General features: G+C 39.3%; 1 long non-coding RNA gene across 1 annotated transcript; it reads right to left on the bottom strand.

Annotated features, from left to right (window-relative positions):
• Positions 1–1,128: 1,128 nt before the first annotated feature.
• On the bottom strand, positions 1,129–11,327 carry LOC122669680. Its single transcript, XR_006334066.1, has 3 exons — positions 11,317–11,327; positions 10,594–10,597; positions 1,129–1,239 (listed from the first exon to the last, which is right to left on the bottom strand). It is a non-coding gene; the product is annotated as an uncharacterized LOC122669680 (long non-coding RNA).
• Between the last annotated feature and the right edge of the window lie 6,161 nt (positions 11,328–17,488).

The following is a 17,488-nucleotide window of genomic DNA, read 5'->3' as shown; positions in this document are numbered from 1 at the left end:
ACTTTTAGGGAGGCTTGAATCACAGCAAGTCATAAATGGCTACCCCTAAATCCATCCATATATATCTTTGTTAAGTGATGAAAGCGTCAAAATGGAACACTACTTTGATGTTTGTCCAATTTTGGGTATTCTGGACCACAATTAGTGAGCTTTACTCAAGGACATGGATTGGACTGAGATATATCAATTTTGGGCTTCAATACTCATATATGATTGCACAAGCTGATTAGGTTTTTCCAACATTTCAAAAATCAGAAACAATTTAGCATTTCAAATGAAGAAAAACATAAACATTACTTATAGCCCTTGGAGTTGTAGGTCGAACCGAACTTGGAGAAGATGCAGATCCAACAATGGTAGTCCTCGAACAGAGTTTGGAGAAGTTGCAGGTTTAACAATCAGGTCCAACAATGATGGCTCTTCCCTTTTTTGCCCTTTTCTCTTACAGTGTGGATCGATTACAAGCTCAACACTGTGGTCATGGAAGTTCAAGGTCACAATTGGGAGGAAGACGAGTTACATTTGCGCAAAAGGGTTCTGATTTGGGATTTTTCCCCAATTTGAAACCCTCAACTCCTTAACGGTTTAAATGGTTTTAAAACCCAATGGCAAGGGCAATTCTGTCAGTTCAAATCATAATTTTAATGCAGTTAGTAATGAACTGATGGAATGGGTGTATTTGTTAACGTTTGCGAACCTCAGGAGGGTACGCAGAATTATCCAAAACTGGGAGGTAAAATCATACTTTTGTCAAACCTCAGGGGTGGTATGTGTAAATTACCATAAATAATAATATGAATGAATGAATTTACTAATGCTGAAACCAACCAAACATGCTCAACTTTCCCATTGTCATCTGTGATGATCAAATGCCTCCTAAAGAAGCTGAACAAGGCTATCTGAATTATTAGCAATTTTGATCTTACACAAAGAAGTACTACTCTTTTGAAGGTTATCTCCAACCCTCAATGTACACACTCCTGGCCTAGATATTAATCCCTTGAAAAACCAAAAAGGCTGTACCCAGTGCATGGGGCTCCCACCATTGAGGGGTCTAGGGAGGGTAACTCTGAAACACCCATAGAGGAAAATATTGAGGCAATTAAATCATTACTTAGAAAAAATCATAAGGAATAGGCTGCTGAAGCATTTCATGGATTCATATTATTTACAAAGGATGTAAAGAATGATCCAAATTCCTACTTGAAGAATAAATACCACCATCCACACCTAAAAACCCTATTGGTTAGAAAATTAATTTACTTCAGATTTCATATAATTCTTTAACAACGGAATCTTTCTCATATTTAAAAAGCCAACTTCCGATTTTAAAATGGTAATGAGGATGATCAAAGTAACTAAAGACTAGAACAAAGATGCTGCAACTCTAATCGCTGCCCTTAGCTTGTTTGTATAAAATGTCACCAAGCAAAGACATGAAACATTATCTGATTTACACAAGTGAAGATATAGATGTAACAAACATTGGGTGTCTATGGGGAATGACCACGTACCTCAATGAAAGTCATGGTCACAGAGATCTGAACATCCCTTCAATCATTAATGGGTTCTATCATGGTGATGCAGAGAGATCTCTCATCATTCTGGGCTGTATCTTTGCCAATTGATATGTAGATACCAGTGACTATGTTGCTTGCATGTGCATTGAAACCATCCAGAGCTTTGAACATTGCTAATCCATGCTAGGTTCTTGAGCATGCTAAGCTCTACAAGTGTAGAGACACTGATTTTGAGTACCTTTCTTACCACATTTTCTTTGATAATTGCAATACAGACTACAGATTTTGCACGCCCCTTAATCCAGTTCACTACAACTGGCTAATTTGGAACAAAAATATCTAGAAAAGATGAGATAGAGAAATGATTTCAAAAATAAATTGAGAGACAATGCTATTAAGTTGTCAACAGTTGGGTAATAGATCAAAACAGCATCCATAACCATATGCTCCTCCTACATAAATTCCCTTCAACTGCCTACCCAACTGTTCACAATTTGATAAAATCCACAATGGTGATTACAGAGTCAATAACTCTTGGACTTTAAAGACATTAGTCTAGTTTCTGTGCTTGGAGTCCAGCCAAATCAATATAGAGTCAACAGTCCCAGTTTGAACATCAAATAATTTTTCATTACTGCAGGGTGTGGGATGGCTTTTTTCAGTCATACAAAATTGTTCTAAGCTGCTTTTCACAAAAAAATGTGGAAGAAAGAAATTGAAATTTCCACTGAATACAAAATATAAATTACCATCCACAAATGGGAAAAAGAAAAAGGAGAAAACACGAAGCTTCACATATTTCATAGATGGAGCATGCGCTGACTGACAGTTGCATTGGATGGCATTAGGATTGGGGATTCTTAACCCTACTATAACAGCTACAGTGATAGGAGGGACCCTCTTTTGCTGCAGTTCCCATCTAGCGTGACACAGTGAAAGATGGACATAACTTTAATCGAATGGTTGCAATGATCCTCCGTTAATGATAGAGCTCGAAGTAACTCCTCCTCTCATACCTGCTTGTCACAATCAAAAAGGAATTAGGAGAGGAGAAGAGCGACAATAATGGAGCACTAAACTCTCCGTCATCACTCTAGATTAAACATATGACAAAAACAGAGAAGAAAAAAAAAATGAAGCCACCAAAGTAAGGAATTCCAAAATTCTATAGTAGAAGAATTAAGTTTCATCATAAAATTGCAAATGTTCAATCTTTCATCTTTTTCCCTGCTAGCAATGATTAAATTATTTCAGCTATTCTAAGGAATGTTTTATTGCTACAAGTGATGTTTAGAAAGTATGCTTTAGGTGGTGGGGAGAGAAGGATGGTAGTTGTTGTGTGACAGCAGTACTATTAGTTTGAACAATAAGGATATTTTATTTTGAATGTACATTCTAATGATATAATTATCAACCATAGATATGTTTGAGAACAAAGTTTGATTTACAACAAACATGCTATCCAATAAAGTAAAGAACCCTAGAAAATTTTGCACTGATTCTGATGAGCTTGTTGCCATTTTTGCACCTAGTAGACCCTCGGTAACACTGAATCATTAAGTTGCTTCTCACTATAATCTAAAATGGCATACAAACACATACGCACACACACACACACACACATATATATATATATATATATATATATATATATATATATATATATAGAGAAGGTCGGAGAAGTTTTATAAGTTTCACATTGATACAAAATACATTTCAAATATATATACCCAAAGTTTCACCACCATTTGTTTGCTTAATCACAGTGCATGGCACGGGACCAATCTGCTTAACCAGCATTTCTTTACTCTCTCATTGCCGTATCCAATGAATTTCTTTCCCCTTTGATTGCTGAAACAGAGGGGATAACATGAGAATTCTATCAAACTTTTCATCAAAAGTTTTTTGAAAACCCTGAATTTTTGGAAATCACACACAATAGGAGAAAACATACCAATAAATTGTAGAAACTTAGAAGAAAAAACAAAAACAAAAGAGTTAGTTTGAAGCCCTAATCAACTAAAAGCGTTTTAGATTCTCAGTTTCGTTTTCATAATCGGAAGACTTCGGCAAAGACTTTGGTTTTCAAGTAAGAGTAGAGGAATGATGCGAAGAGAGGTGGATTTATGGATTTGCTTTTCTACTCTCTCTCCCTGCAAAACCCATCCCTTCTAAGAGAGCAAATTGTACGCGGCAAAAAAGGGGTCCAAGAAGAATCATACCGGAGAAGATAAGTTTCTCCAATTATCGTACGTTATCCCTCTGCTCTGTGTTGTGGTTTTTTACATGGAAACGTCTGTGTTTGAGGGATTGAATCCGGTTCCTATCCAAGTGTGTGCGTAAAGATATTATTTTCCAGCAAGAGAGCGAGAGAGCGAGAGAGCGAGAGAGAGAGAGATGTACTAGCGTTGGGATCCTATCCCTAAAAGGAGCGCGTGCATAGATATACGATTTTTTAAGTGAGAGAGATGTGACTGTTGAGAGAAAGTAGAAGGGATTAAAGAAAATCGAAATGATTATGGAGGGGTATTTTTGTCATAAAAAAAATAAAAAAAAAAAGACAAAAATTAATTTGAAATTTTAAAAGTAATAATGATAATGATAATGATATGCTATGAGGTGGATAAATGTTTATGTGATATAATTGTGTAAGAAAAAGGATCACTCATTTTTTTTTTTGGGAGGGGAGGGTGGCCGGGGGGAGTTGCATGCCCCTCTTATCCCCCTCTCTCTACCACATACGTGTAATGGATTCCTAAATCCTTTGGGGTCCATGGCCCCTCCCATCCTTGCTATCATTTTTCTAATATCAAATGAAAATTTATTTACTTAGTAAAGAAGATGAATTTGTTTCTAGAAAATCATGTTGTAATCAAGGTTGGTGAAAAAGCACTTGTAACTTATTTTTTTCCCTTTTATTGTAATATGCAATTTTTTTTTTCAATGAAGAAATAAATCCATGTTTATCACGCTTATTCTTGAAAATGTGCAAGAGACAACTTTTGACAATGATATTTGATAATGTGGACAAATTGTTATGTGATGTAACTGTATAAAGATAGTAATCACTCGATTTTTTTTTTCTTTTCTCTTTCATCTCTATCACATACGTATAATGGATCTCCCAAATCCTTGGGGTCGATCCATGGCCCCTTCCCAACATGTGCTACTCATTATGCTAACTATTATCTAATATCAAACAAGAATGTAGTTATTTATAAAGAGGATGAATTTTTTGGCTCTTTTAGTTTAATACATTTTTTTTTTCTTTTGATGAGGATGAATTTTGTCATTTCACATGCATACTAAAAAATTATGTAAGACAGGAAATAACTTTTGAGAATAAAACAATAGAAAATAAAAAAGAAGATTATAAATTCTTACTTAACCACTTTGGTGACAACAAGAACCACCCATTATTTTATCACATATCATATCCTGTCATACGGCTCAAGAACTATAAATTTAAATATTAATGCTTTTGAACAATGAATATACGATAGTTATTTGTATTTTGTTCTATCAACTATGATAGTTTTACAATTGAGATATGTCTATTGTTTTGCATGTAATTATGATAAAATATGTCTTATAAATAACATCAAATAATAAGTGAGAGACTTACAATGATAAATATTTTGGTCTCCTCCAATGTCTTATGTGGGACATCTTTTTGTCACCTCAATGATAATTAAAATAGGAGAAATATCTATCATAGTTGACGCCATGTGCTACGCCAACAATTCCTGTTTCTATCTCGTTCTTCTCTCCTCTCTCCTCCCTTCCTATTGATGAACTGCAGAAGCCCCCCTAGATTGGTGCGCTCCCCTAACCCACTTGATAAGAGAATCTTCTCCCTCACAATAAACCATATGTTAAACTTGAAGTGAGTGTTATGGAAAGACTCATTGATCGTTTGATACTTGTATCTCAAAATAAATGGGAAGACAAAGCTTAAAGTTAATAATTTGATTATTCACGTTTTACTAGTTTTATAATGCATTGCAATGTTACTTCAACTCTCTACGATACATTTATTTTATAGATTATGCCAAAATAAATATTACACTTACTATGCATGACTAGTCATGAATAAATTGTTTCACATTCTATAGACATGAAGTGAGAATAGCACCATAATGATCATGCTAATTAATTGTGTTTGTACTTTGTAAGAAAAACAACATGCATTTTGCAATTACATATATTGTTTTCTACGGAGAAAAAAGAGAAACCGACTTATATGGATCTTAATCGTTAATTGCAACTGTTAAGTAATAGACAAGGGAGAAAGAACGCTACCTGGTCACATGTGACACGTGGCCCCTGTGTCAAGACACAAGCCCATACGAAATGACCGCCACATCCCTATGGAGAGGTGAAAATCCCTAGGAGTATAGTGGTCATTTCGCACGACCTTTGTCTGGGCGCAAGGGGCCGTGTACCCCACACAACCAGGTGGTGTTCTCTTTCCCAATAGACATCTACTGAGGCTAAATAAATAAGTTTCTAACGAAAATCTTTTAATATATAAATAAATAATAGAAAATTGGTTTCTATGGGGGAACATGGTGGCTGCAACCAGAGTCCAGACACATGGGGGTGAAACGACAGCCCTGCCCCCATGAAACGTGAAATGACTTCGTCGTTGATACTTCCACACATGCTCTCATTGGCCCCCGCACATGCTTATGCTCCCCCCACAAGAAATACTTCCCCATATATAATAATAAAAACCGATGTCGGTGATGATATGATTACACTCGATGTAGGACAAATTACATGATAAATCATATGACATACAATTAAGTAAAACTATCCCACAGTGATCATTTAAAAAAAAAAAAAAAGCAATTTATCTTTTACATGGATTTTTTATTATTTTATAGGTAAATGGCATCTAGGGTACCTACCATTTGGACAAATTGTAGCTTTAGTACCCAATATGTTTCACATATTGCCTTTGGAGTCCTTAAACTCAATTTTAGTTAACCCAGTTACTCAAATTTTTATTTATTTTTTATTTTACTCTTGTAAATAGTTATTTTTATCTTTAATTATAAAAAATAAAAAATAAAAGGGCCCATGTCATTGTGCTCATCCTTCTGCTGCCTCCTTGAATCGAGATCCTCTACTTCCGCCTGCCCGTACTGTCGTGTGCACCCGACACAGCAAGGTGGCAAAAATACCACCTTACCCCTGCCCCGAGTAGGGTAAGGCAGTATTTTCCGCCTTGCTCTGTGTGGGGCACAGCAGTACCAGGCAGGCGGAAGTAGAGGATCTGGATCCCCTCCTCCATCTAACCCCACCAGTTTGCTCCACCCTCCCCATATCCCCCTCCCTCTTTTCCTTTCCTAACCCCCACCCCCTGCTTACCCGCAACCCCCAAAGACACCCATTACTGATAGCTTCTTGTCCGAGAACAACATAGCTCATAGAATTACAGTGACCTCAAATACCCTCTAAATAAAGCTTTTGAGAAACAATATGAAGTAAATAAAAATAGGGAAAATTATATTGTCACCCCTTGAGGTTTGTACTAAATACAGTGTGACCGCCTGTGTTTTCAAACCATACACCCTGCACCTTTAAGTGGACGGTGTTAAATATAAAATTAAAATGGAAATTTTACCCTTCAATTAAAATAACCCTATTCTAATTTTTTATTTTTCTAATTAAAAAAAAAATAGGACCCACCACTATTTTTTTCTCTTTTTTCTTTCTTCTTCTTCAACCACTGCCCCACCACCGCTGCAACCTTCATCCCACTCCTTACGGTCAAAGCACTGTTGGATTTAATTGTCCATCAAACCCGGTTCGGTCCGGTTCAATCCGGTTTTATTTTGTATTGGACCTTTATACATTTTGGTTTAATATTATCACATGCGATATAAACTTTTTGAGCATTATATGTCTGTAAGTATTACTTAAAATGGTAATCACGTCTAGGGTTTGGGCTGGGCACCCTTATCATATGGTCGTCGCGTTGGGTATGCCTAGACATGTGATGTCAGGATACGAATGCGAGTACTCACATGTTTGATGTGTGTATTGGCGAAGAATCTACTTTGTCAATTCCCTCATGTTTTACTGTCAGATGTAGGATGGGATAGACATGAGTCACCGAGACCATGTACCTGAGGGGACCCTGTCACTGCAAAGTGTGACCGCATTCTTTGGTTCATCAATGACTGAGACTCAAGTGAGTCAAAGCCGGTGTTCTGGGAATACGCAAACACTTTATGAGTGAAGGAGTTACTCAACATGGTCACCATTACCCGATTGAGGAACACCAAAATTGAGATTGTCTGTGAATGGTTGATCGGAATATGGATCCAGTGTCGTTTTGAAAATGGTTTTTGCAAAACCTATTTTACATAAAATAATAGATTATATATAGTTATTTAATTAAAATATTTTATCGAGTTTTGCGGGACCCGATCAGTTACACAGACACTCTTGTATGGACATGTACTATGGAATGGGGTTTGACAGTACTAGTGTATATGCCCTGGATTCCATAATGATGGTGTCGATTAGTAGGGGGGTTGTATTATCAATTATCATGTAGGGAGTTATTTGGAATTTACTAAAATAATTAGTTATTTATTTAATTAATGGATATGGTGCTAATTATAATTGTCCATAAATTAAAATAATTAATTAATTATACTATTCTCTATTAGATTATGCTTCTTCACTAATTAGAAACACTTTGAGTTTAAACAGGAAAGCCAACAAAGAGAGAGAGAGTCAAACTCTCACAGGGATTTTTTCCATCAAGGGTTTTAGAAACCCTGGCTTTACAAAAAGCTAAAAAACGTAGAGGGGGGCAGAGCTCCACGATTTGGCTGCCCCCCCCCCTTTGGATGAATTTTTGGCTCTCCCCTCTCTCTTGTGATCTCTTCTCTTCCTTTTTTCTAGCTCTCTAGACTTTTGAGAGTTAGAGTTTTGGAAACCCAAATCTATAACTGAGGAACTGAAGAGGATCTAGGATTGGCTTGAAGAACCTTGGCTGTACCATTGGAGGTTCAGATTTATTTACTTGGAGTGCTCATTGGAAGAAGAACCACTGTCTATTAGAGGAACAACATTTGAGGTTCATCAAGTTAGTAAATTTATGTTAATTCCTGTTGTTTTAATTTTATGATTATTCATGAGATGTGAAAGTAACCTAAATCGATTCTTTTCCGCTGCGCATTCGGGTATGGGATGGATCCCTCTTTCCATGGGATAGAAAAGAGATGTGTTATTTTCTTTGACATGGATCCCATCATTTTATGGGACATCAAAGAGATGGACTAAGCATTGTTCTGTCATACCAAACCCCAATAGGGTCCTAGTAGGGTACTATGGACGACCATGGAAAATCCTAAAAATTGAAAATAGGATGCCCAAGCTAGTTTGGGGTTCCTTAGGACAACCCTAGGGTTCCCTAGGGACAACCCTGGAGATCCCAAGAGTTGGGAACTTAAATAAAACATATGTCATTAGTTTCCATTTCAAGCATGTATGATCTCATGGACCGTAGCATTGCCTACAATCATCACAGAGGGTGTGGGCTTGTACAGAGGAAGAAACGAAGATCGAGTAGAAGGTGAGGAAGTATTAGAAGGAACACTAACTACGATAAAGCATTTAGTAGATCTCTCTCTTCTTCGGTCGTCATCAGATTCAGTTTTTTCTCTCTCCCCTTTTCTTAGATTTCTCCGAAAATGCAGAAACATGTGTTCGAAGATGTCATCAGATAGTTCAAGCCGATTCTCCCTGCCTCAGTGATGCTCTGAAAATGGGATAAGAAGGGAAACATCTTGATGCAAAGCTACGAGCTTGGGCGATTACTTGGGCAGGGGACCTTCGCCAAGGTCTACCATGCCAAGAACCTCAGAACCTGCCAGAGCGTCGCCATAAAGTGATAGACAAGGAGAAGGTCCTTCAGGTTGGACTTATCGGTGATGTTTTGAGTTCCGATCTGCAATATATTCTGAAAGTATTCATTCTGAGGATGTCTTTTTGACAGAAGAAAAAAAAATGTATTAAAAAAATCAGCTTTGATTGGGAATTCCCAACGGCTCTTTCAGCCAAGATTCACGCTAACAGTTGTGCTGAAAATTCTTCGGTTTGCAACTTCCAATTTATTTCTCTTCTTGTTCTTTCTACTTGAATAAAAAAGTTTTTTTTATAGATAATTCTGTTTTTACTTGTATAAATTGCAGCTTTTTTATTGAATGATATATACACATTTATACCAATATTTACATGGTATCAGTTTAAAGGTCCGGTCCTTCTTTAATCTCTCATTTTTTAAACTTCCACCTCCCTAATGGCAACCGACCCGTCTTCACACTCAACTTCCATGGGTTCCTCCACCCCTGCAATTTCAGATTCAACTTCTCCCTATTACCTTCACAATTCTGATCATCCCGGCACTCCTCTTGTCACCCAACTTCTTAATGGTGACAGTTTTCCCACTTGGTGCCGCGCTATCACCCTGGCACTCCAGGCAAAGAACAAGCTTTGTTTCATCGATGGTTCTCTCAAGGCTCCAGCCGCTGATTCCACCGAATTCCTTACTTGGGGTCGCTGCAACTCCATGGTCACATCTTGGTTGATCCATTCAGTCATCCCCTCCATCGCAAACAATGTTCTTTGGAGCACCAATGCTCATGATGTCTGGCATGATCTAAACGAACGTTTTTCTCAATAGAATGCACCTCGTTTTTTCGAGATTCGACGTTCCATCTCCAATCTTTCACAAGGGACGGCTTCTCTATCCACCTACTACACCACGTTGAAGGCTTACCGTGACGAACTTTCATCTTATCGACCGCTGCCCTCCAGCACTTGTGGCGCCATGACCACACTCTCTTCATATGTGGAAACTGATGCTCTCATTGATTTCTTGCAAGGCCTCAACGAATCCTTTTCTGCAGTTCGCAGTCAAATTCTCCTCATGGACCCCTTGCCGCCCATGGCCAAAGCATATTCCTTACTACTTCAAGAGGAACGCCAACGTTCCCTCCAAGGCTCTCGCCCTGCTGCCTCTGAACAGGTCGCCCTGGCTATTCAACACTCATCTTCTTGTCCATCTAATAAGGGCACCACCAAGCCCCGCTACCACTGCAATGGCCATTCCGATTCTAGATGTTTCAAACAACACGGCTATCCTCCTAACTGGACGCCCCGAACCTCTGAAGGGTCCAAGCACCAGTCTCGCCCTACCGCTGCCTGCCCACCTGCAGCCCATCTAACGCAGTCTACTACAGCTGCACCTCTCACCGCCTCTCCCAGCATCTCTGCCGAGCAGATCCAGCAGCTCCTATCCCTTCTCCCTACCGGTACTCCCCACCCCCTCATCAACGCTACAGGTACTGCTCTTCTTGCCTTACCCCATTCATCCTTTTGGATCATAGACACTGGAGCAACCGATCACATGGTCTCCGATTCTATTTTATTTTCATCTTTTTCCCCATCCACTTCTCCATCCTCCATACGGCTACCAAATGGGTCTTCTGCTCCCATCACCCATATTGGTACCGTTACCCTTTTCGCTACAATTACCCTTAATCATGTTCTTCATGTCCCCTCTTTTCATTTTAATCTTTTATCCGTTAGCAAACTTACAACCCAAACTAATTGTGTCATTACTTTTTCTCGTGATTCTTGTCTTTTTCAGGACCAACAGACAAAGACGATTTTTGCGACGGATAAACGGCATGGCGGTCTATACTATTTGGAATCATCTCCCATTGCTTCCGCCATTACTTCCACCCCATAATTTTGTAGGCCAAACTACGGTCCAGGGATAAAACCATGGTTCCCTAGGGAAACCAATTATAAACCAATTAGGGTATTGCACACCCTGGGTTAGCCCATGGTGTCCCATGCCCCATTTTAATTGTTAGGGTTTCCCATGGTTGCCCATGGGAACCCTGGTGCAACCCTGTTAGGGTTTTTCCTTCCCTCATGTGTCCCATGCAATTATAGAGTACATTAGGGACAGAGAAACAACATCTCTAATCCATCACATGGCAAGAGGGATCCATCCCATACTCGAATGCGCAGCGAAAATAAATCGATTCGAGTTTCTTTCACATCCCATAAATATTAATAATCAATAAACTGAAGAAATTAATAAAGAACTGCTAACCTGGTGAGCCTCAAGTGTTGCTCCTCCAATAGACAGTGGTTCTTCCTCCAGTGAGCGCTCCAAGCAAACAGATCTGAACCTCCAATGGTGCTACCAAGGTTCTTCAAGCCAATCCCAGATGCTCTCAAATTCTTTAGCACAGATCTAGGGTTTCACAAACCCTAACTCTCAAACACAGATGAGAGAAGCAAGAAGAAAAAGAGAGATCACAAGAGGGAGAGAGAGAGAGACCAAAAACGTAGGAGAGAGAGTGTCTGCAAAAAATGTGGAGAGCTTGCTCTCCCTTCTGCGTTTTGGTCCCCTATATATAAGCCTAGGGTTTAATTAAAAAATCCTGATGGATTAATTAATCCAAGTGAGAGTCATACTCTCTCTCTCTCAGTCTAGCAATTCTGTTTAAACTCAAAGTGCTACACAGGTGAAGAAGCAGAATCTAATAGGAAAAGTATTAATTAATTACTTTATTTAATATTTAATGGATAATTATAATTAGCACCATATCCCTTAATTATATAAAGTACTAATTAAATTAGCAAATTCCAAATAACTCCCTATATGATAACTATTTATCATATACAACCCCCCACTAATCAACACCATTATTATGGAATCTAGGGCATGTACACATGTACTGCCAAACCCCAATCCATAGTACATGTCCATATACGAGCGTTTGTGCACCTGATCGAGTCCGGCAAAACTCAATAAAATATTTTGTTCAAATAATTATAAATGTATCATTTTATGTAAAATAGATTTTTGCAAAACCATTTCCAAAACCGCACTGGATCCAGATTCTGATCCGACCATGCACAGACAGTCTCTATCTTGGTGTTCCCCAATCGGGCAGTGGTGACCGTGTTGGATAACTCCTTCACTCACAAAGTGTTCACGCATTCCCAGAACACCGGCTTTGACTCGCTTGAGTCTCAGTCATTGATGAACCAAAGAATGCGATCACACTTTGCAGTGGCAGGGTTCCCTCAGGTACAGGGTGTCGGTGACACATGTCTATCCCTTCCTACATCTGGCAGTAATACATGAGGGAATCGACAAAGTAGATTCTTCGCCAATGCACACATCAAACATGTGAGCACTCGCATTTGTGCCCTGACATCACATGTCTAGGCATACCCAATGCGACGACCATATGATAAGGGTGCCCAGCCCAAACCCTAGTCGCGACTACCATTTTAAGTATAACTTACAGACACATAATGCTCAAAAAGTTTATATCGCATGTGACATTATTAAATTAAAATGTATAAATGTTCAATACAAAGGTGAACCGGGTTGAACCGGATCGAACCGGGTTTGATGGACACACACTTGTCCAACAATCTCCCACTTGTACATCAAAGCCAATTCCCCGTACATTTTAAACCCATGCCCTCCATGTGTTTCTCAAACACTCCTGGTGACAAACCTTTTGTCATGGCATCAGACACATTTTCAGTTGTGTCCACTTTGGAGATACTCACGTCGCCCTGCTGGATAATCTCTCTGATGAGGTGATACTTCCGTTGCACGTGCTTGTTCCTCTGATGAGCCCTAGGCTCCTTAGCTTGTTTAATGGCCCCTCTGTTCTCACATAACAGGGGAATGGGGCCCTTGACAAGATCAGGGACTACTCCAGAAATGTTAGGAACTTCCTAACCCAAACACCTTATTAGCCGCATCACATGATGCAAGGTATTCATAAAAATAGGGATCGGCTGTAGATTTCTATTTTGTACTCCTCTATACAATGGCACCTCTACTCATTAGACTCATAACGACTCACAATACCCACTGCATAGCAAACGTCCGGCCTCGTACGCAACATAGCGTACATTAGACTTCCTACTGCTGAGGCATAGGGAATCCTCTTCATCTCTTCAATGTCCGTCTGAGACTGAGGACATTGAGATCTGGAAAGACTGACTCCATGCCTGAAGGGAACACTTCCCCTCTTGGAGTTCTCCATACTAAATCTGGCCAGGACTTTGTCTATATAGGTAGCATGTGACAAGCCTAGCATCCTTTTCTGGCAATCTCTTACAAGTTTGATCCTAAGGATATAGCTAGCTTCACCAAGGTCTTTCATCGAAAACGTTGTGGATAACCATTGTTTTACTGATGAAAGGAATCCTACATCGTTACCAATCAGCAATATGTCATCTACGTATAAAACAAGAAAATATACTGCCCTCCCATTGATCTTCTTGTAAACGCATGGTTCATCCATGTTTTGATCAAAACCAAACGATTTGATTGATTGATCAAACCTAATGTTCCAGCTCCTAGAAACCTGCTTCAACCCATAAATGGACCTCTGTAATTTGCACACCTTTCTTTCTTCCTCCAAAGAAGAGAACCCCTCTGGCTGTTCCATGTAGATTTTCTCTTGAAGGAATCCATTCAGAAATGCAGTATGCACATTCATCTGCCAGATTTCATAATCAAAGTGTGCAGCGATAGCCAATAAAATCCTGATGGATTTTATCATCGTCACTGGTGAAAAGGTTTCCTCATAGTCTATACCTTCTTTCTGGGTATAGCCCTTTGCCATCAGTCTCTCTTTGAATCTTTTGACCTTTCCATCTATGCCCTTCTTCCTCTTGAAGATCCATTTACATCCAATCGGCTTAACGCCAAGTGGTGGATCGACTAGAGTCCAGACCTTGTTGGAATGCATCGAATCAATTTCAGAGTGTATTGCCTCCAGCCACCTAGTGGCATCAACATCCTTTAGAGCCTCAGAGTATGTCATCGGATCATCATCCGATTCAACCGATACCATGTGGAACTCTTCCACAGTTTCCTCTTCGGTTAGAAGAGTAAGCCTGGTGGGTGGTCTAATAGTCCTCCCACTGCATCGAGGTTCTTCAGGTGTTGGTATTTCAGCAGGTATGCCAATTGGTCTCACTTCAGGAAGTGACATTTCTGATGGAACTGATGGCTCTTTATTGACTACTGGTTTGGACCTCTGGGTCATCATTTCTTCCTCCAGAAATATGACGTGTTTACTTACAATGACCTTCTGGTCAACTATGTCATAGAAATAATAGCCTATCGTGCCTTTGGGGTAGCCTATGAAATGGCATCTTGAAGTCCTGGATTCCAACTTGTCTGTCTGTTGCTTTCGTACATGTGCTATGTAACCCCATACCCTAAGGTGTTGAATACTGGGCTTACGCCCTTTCCACAACTCAAAGGGTGTCTTGGCTACAGAGTTGGATGGAACCCTATTCAAGATGTAAATTACCGTTTCTAAAGCATACCCCCAGAAAGAGAGAGGCATCTCACTATAAGTGAGCATCGTCCAGACCATATCCAATAGGGTCCTATTGCGTCGTTCGGATACGCCATTTTGTTGTGGTGTGCCTAGATTAGTTAGCTGACTAACTATCCCTTAGGATATGAGATGATCTTTAAACTCATCCGATAGATACTCCACTCCACGATCTGATCGTAAGGACTTGATGCGTTTATCGAGCTATCTTTCGACCTCGGCTTGGAATTCTTTGAATTTATCAAAGGCTTTCAATTTCCTACGCATCAAGTATATGTAACCATATCTAGAGTAATCATCGGTGAATGTGATAAAGTACTCATACCCATATCTCACTTGTATGTTTATGGGTCCACACACATCAGTGTGTGTTAACTTTAACAGATCTGTGGCTCTAGTACCTTTATTGCTAAAGGGTTTCTTGGTCATTTTGCCCTGAAGGCATGACTCACAGGTTGGAAATGGTTCCACCCTCAGACTCTCTAAGGGTCCATCCCTCATCAATCTACTGATTCGATCCACATTAATGTGACCTAATCTTAGATGCGATAGATATGTTGAGTTCACTAGAGCTGCTTTCTGTTTCAAATCAACATTTGAAACAACATTCGTTTTAATAGGGCAATCTAGAAAATACAAACCACTTTGCATATATCCAAATGCCACAAAGGAATTATTAAAACGAATAATTAACGTAGAATTAAAGGAAAAACTATATCCGTCCAAAACAAGTTTTGAAACTGAAATTATCTTCCTCTTGAAAGAGGGTACATAATAGCAATCCTTTAAAACTAAACAAGTAGAACTAAAATTTAAAATAAAAGTTTCCACAGCCATCGCCATGGTCTCAGCTCTAGTGCCCATCCGAAGACGCACCTCATTTCTTTCCAGGTTCCTTGTCTCCTTGAACCCCTGCAAATCATTGCAAATGTGAACAGTGAAACCACTATCCACCAACCAACAATTGGTTGGTTCAAAAGACAAATTAGACTCATAAAGAATGTGAACATCACATGTACCTTCTTTAGCAGCCTCTGTTTCATCTGGCTTCTTGTCTTTCATAGTAGCTAGGTAAGCACGACAGTTTCTTTTCCAGTGACCCTCCTTCTTGTAATAGAAGTACTTGCCTTTGTCTTTGTTGCCAGACTTCCCACCCTTGGGTTTCAAGGTCTTACCCTTACTTCCCTTTTTCTTCTTCTTCCCACTTGAAGAAGGCTTTACCTCAGTTGCATTGACCTCAGCCTTGTCCTTTTTCAAGGACGCTTCAGCCTCTACCAATGCATTAGCAAGCTCGGTGAGCTCCATCTCCATATCAGACATCTTGTATGACATCTTAAAGGGTGCATAGGCAGAAGTGAGTACGCTAAGATCACATCGGTCTTGTATCGCAAGCTGAAATCAGTCCCCATGGATTCTAGTTTTTTAAACAGATTGATCATTTTTATTACATGATCCATTACTGGAGTCTCCTGGGACATTTTGGTGTTGTGGATTTGACTCACCACATCAGAATGGGCGTGTGTCAACTGCCTGTTGAACAATTCAGTAAGCTTATCCATCTTACCCTCAGTAGTGCGTATATCCTTGACCGAGTCCAGAATTGACTTTTCCAACGATCCTAGGTTATAAAGTGACGCCTTGGAATCCCTCATGAGGAACTCCTGCATCTCTTCATTTGCCTCAAAATCGTTCAGGTCGGGTTGAGGAGGAACTTGTTCATTTACAACTGTATACAGTCCTTCAGCAGTCAGGAGCAACTTAATGCTCCGGTACCAATCGACATAGTTTATACCATTAAGTTTGTATTCTCTAATGAGTATCAAAAGGTTGGAATTAACGACAGTCATTGTATAATTATCTACACATGCACAAGTGAATAACCACATGCTAATTAATAACCATTGAAAATAATAAATTGAGCATACTCACATCAATGGTCTTTCATTATTTGGGTTTCCCTCATAACCCAAAAGATGAATTGGATACCTACAACCCTTGCATACATAGCTTACCCTGTCGGGAGTCATTATACACACCGTGGTAGAGTGGACTAGGCTGTCCGTCTCATGGGCTTCTAATATTTTTTGTCACCTGGGTGCCATGTCCAGATCCTATCGGCTGACATATACCCAAGTCATGTACTTACCTATTGCATTAGTTAGAATCATTGAATCATGAAAAATGGCCCACTGTCGCAGTGCCCTCTCACTATCCATACACTAACGTATCTAGATAGAGGTAAATATAGATACGTATGTGACAGTGGTCTTGGCAATGTTCTGTCGGCGTATGCGGGGCATATCACACAATCTCTACATTTATCTTCAATAGGAGGCCATGGTCATGTCTACCGATTAAGACTAGTCCATATCATACATGTATTATGATTAAAGAGGGATTAAGCAACTCTCACATATATGGATAGATTTAAACAACATAATTAATCAACATTAATTAAAAGTGATTATGGGATGGCGGCATTTTTATCAGAAGCAATTAAAGAACCCTCCCAATAAAAATAAAACTAATAATTTTGGGTGCATT

The sequence above is a fragment of the Telopea speciosissima genome, chromosome 7, assembly GCF_018873765.1.
Source record: "Telopea speciosissima isolate NSW1024214 ecotype Mountain lineage chromosome 7, Tspe_v1, whole genome shotgun sequence".
Lineage (NCBI taxonomy): Eukaryota > Viridiplantae > Streptophyta > Magnoliopsida > Proteales > Proteaceae > Telopea > Telopea speciosissima.
Note: the sequence above shows the minus strand (reverse complement) of the source record. Positions and strands in the feature narration are given on the sequence as shown.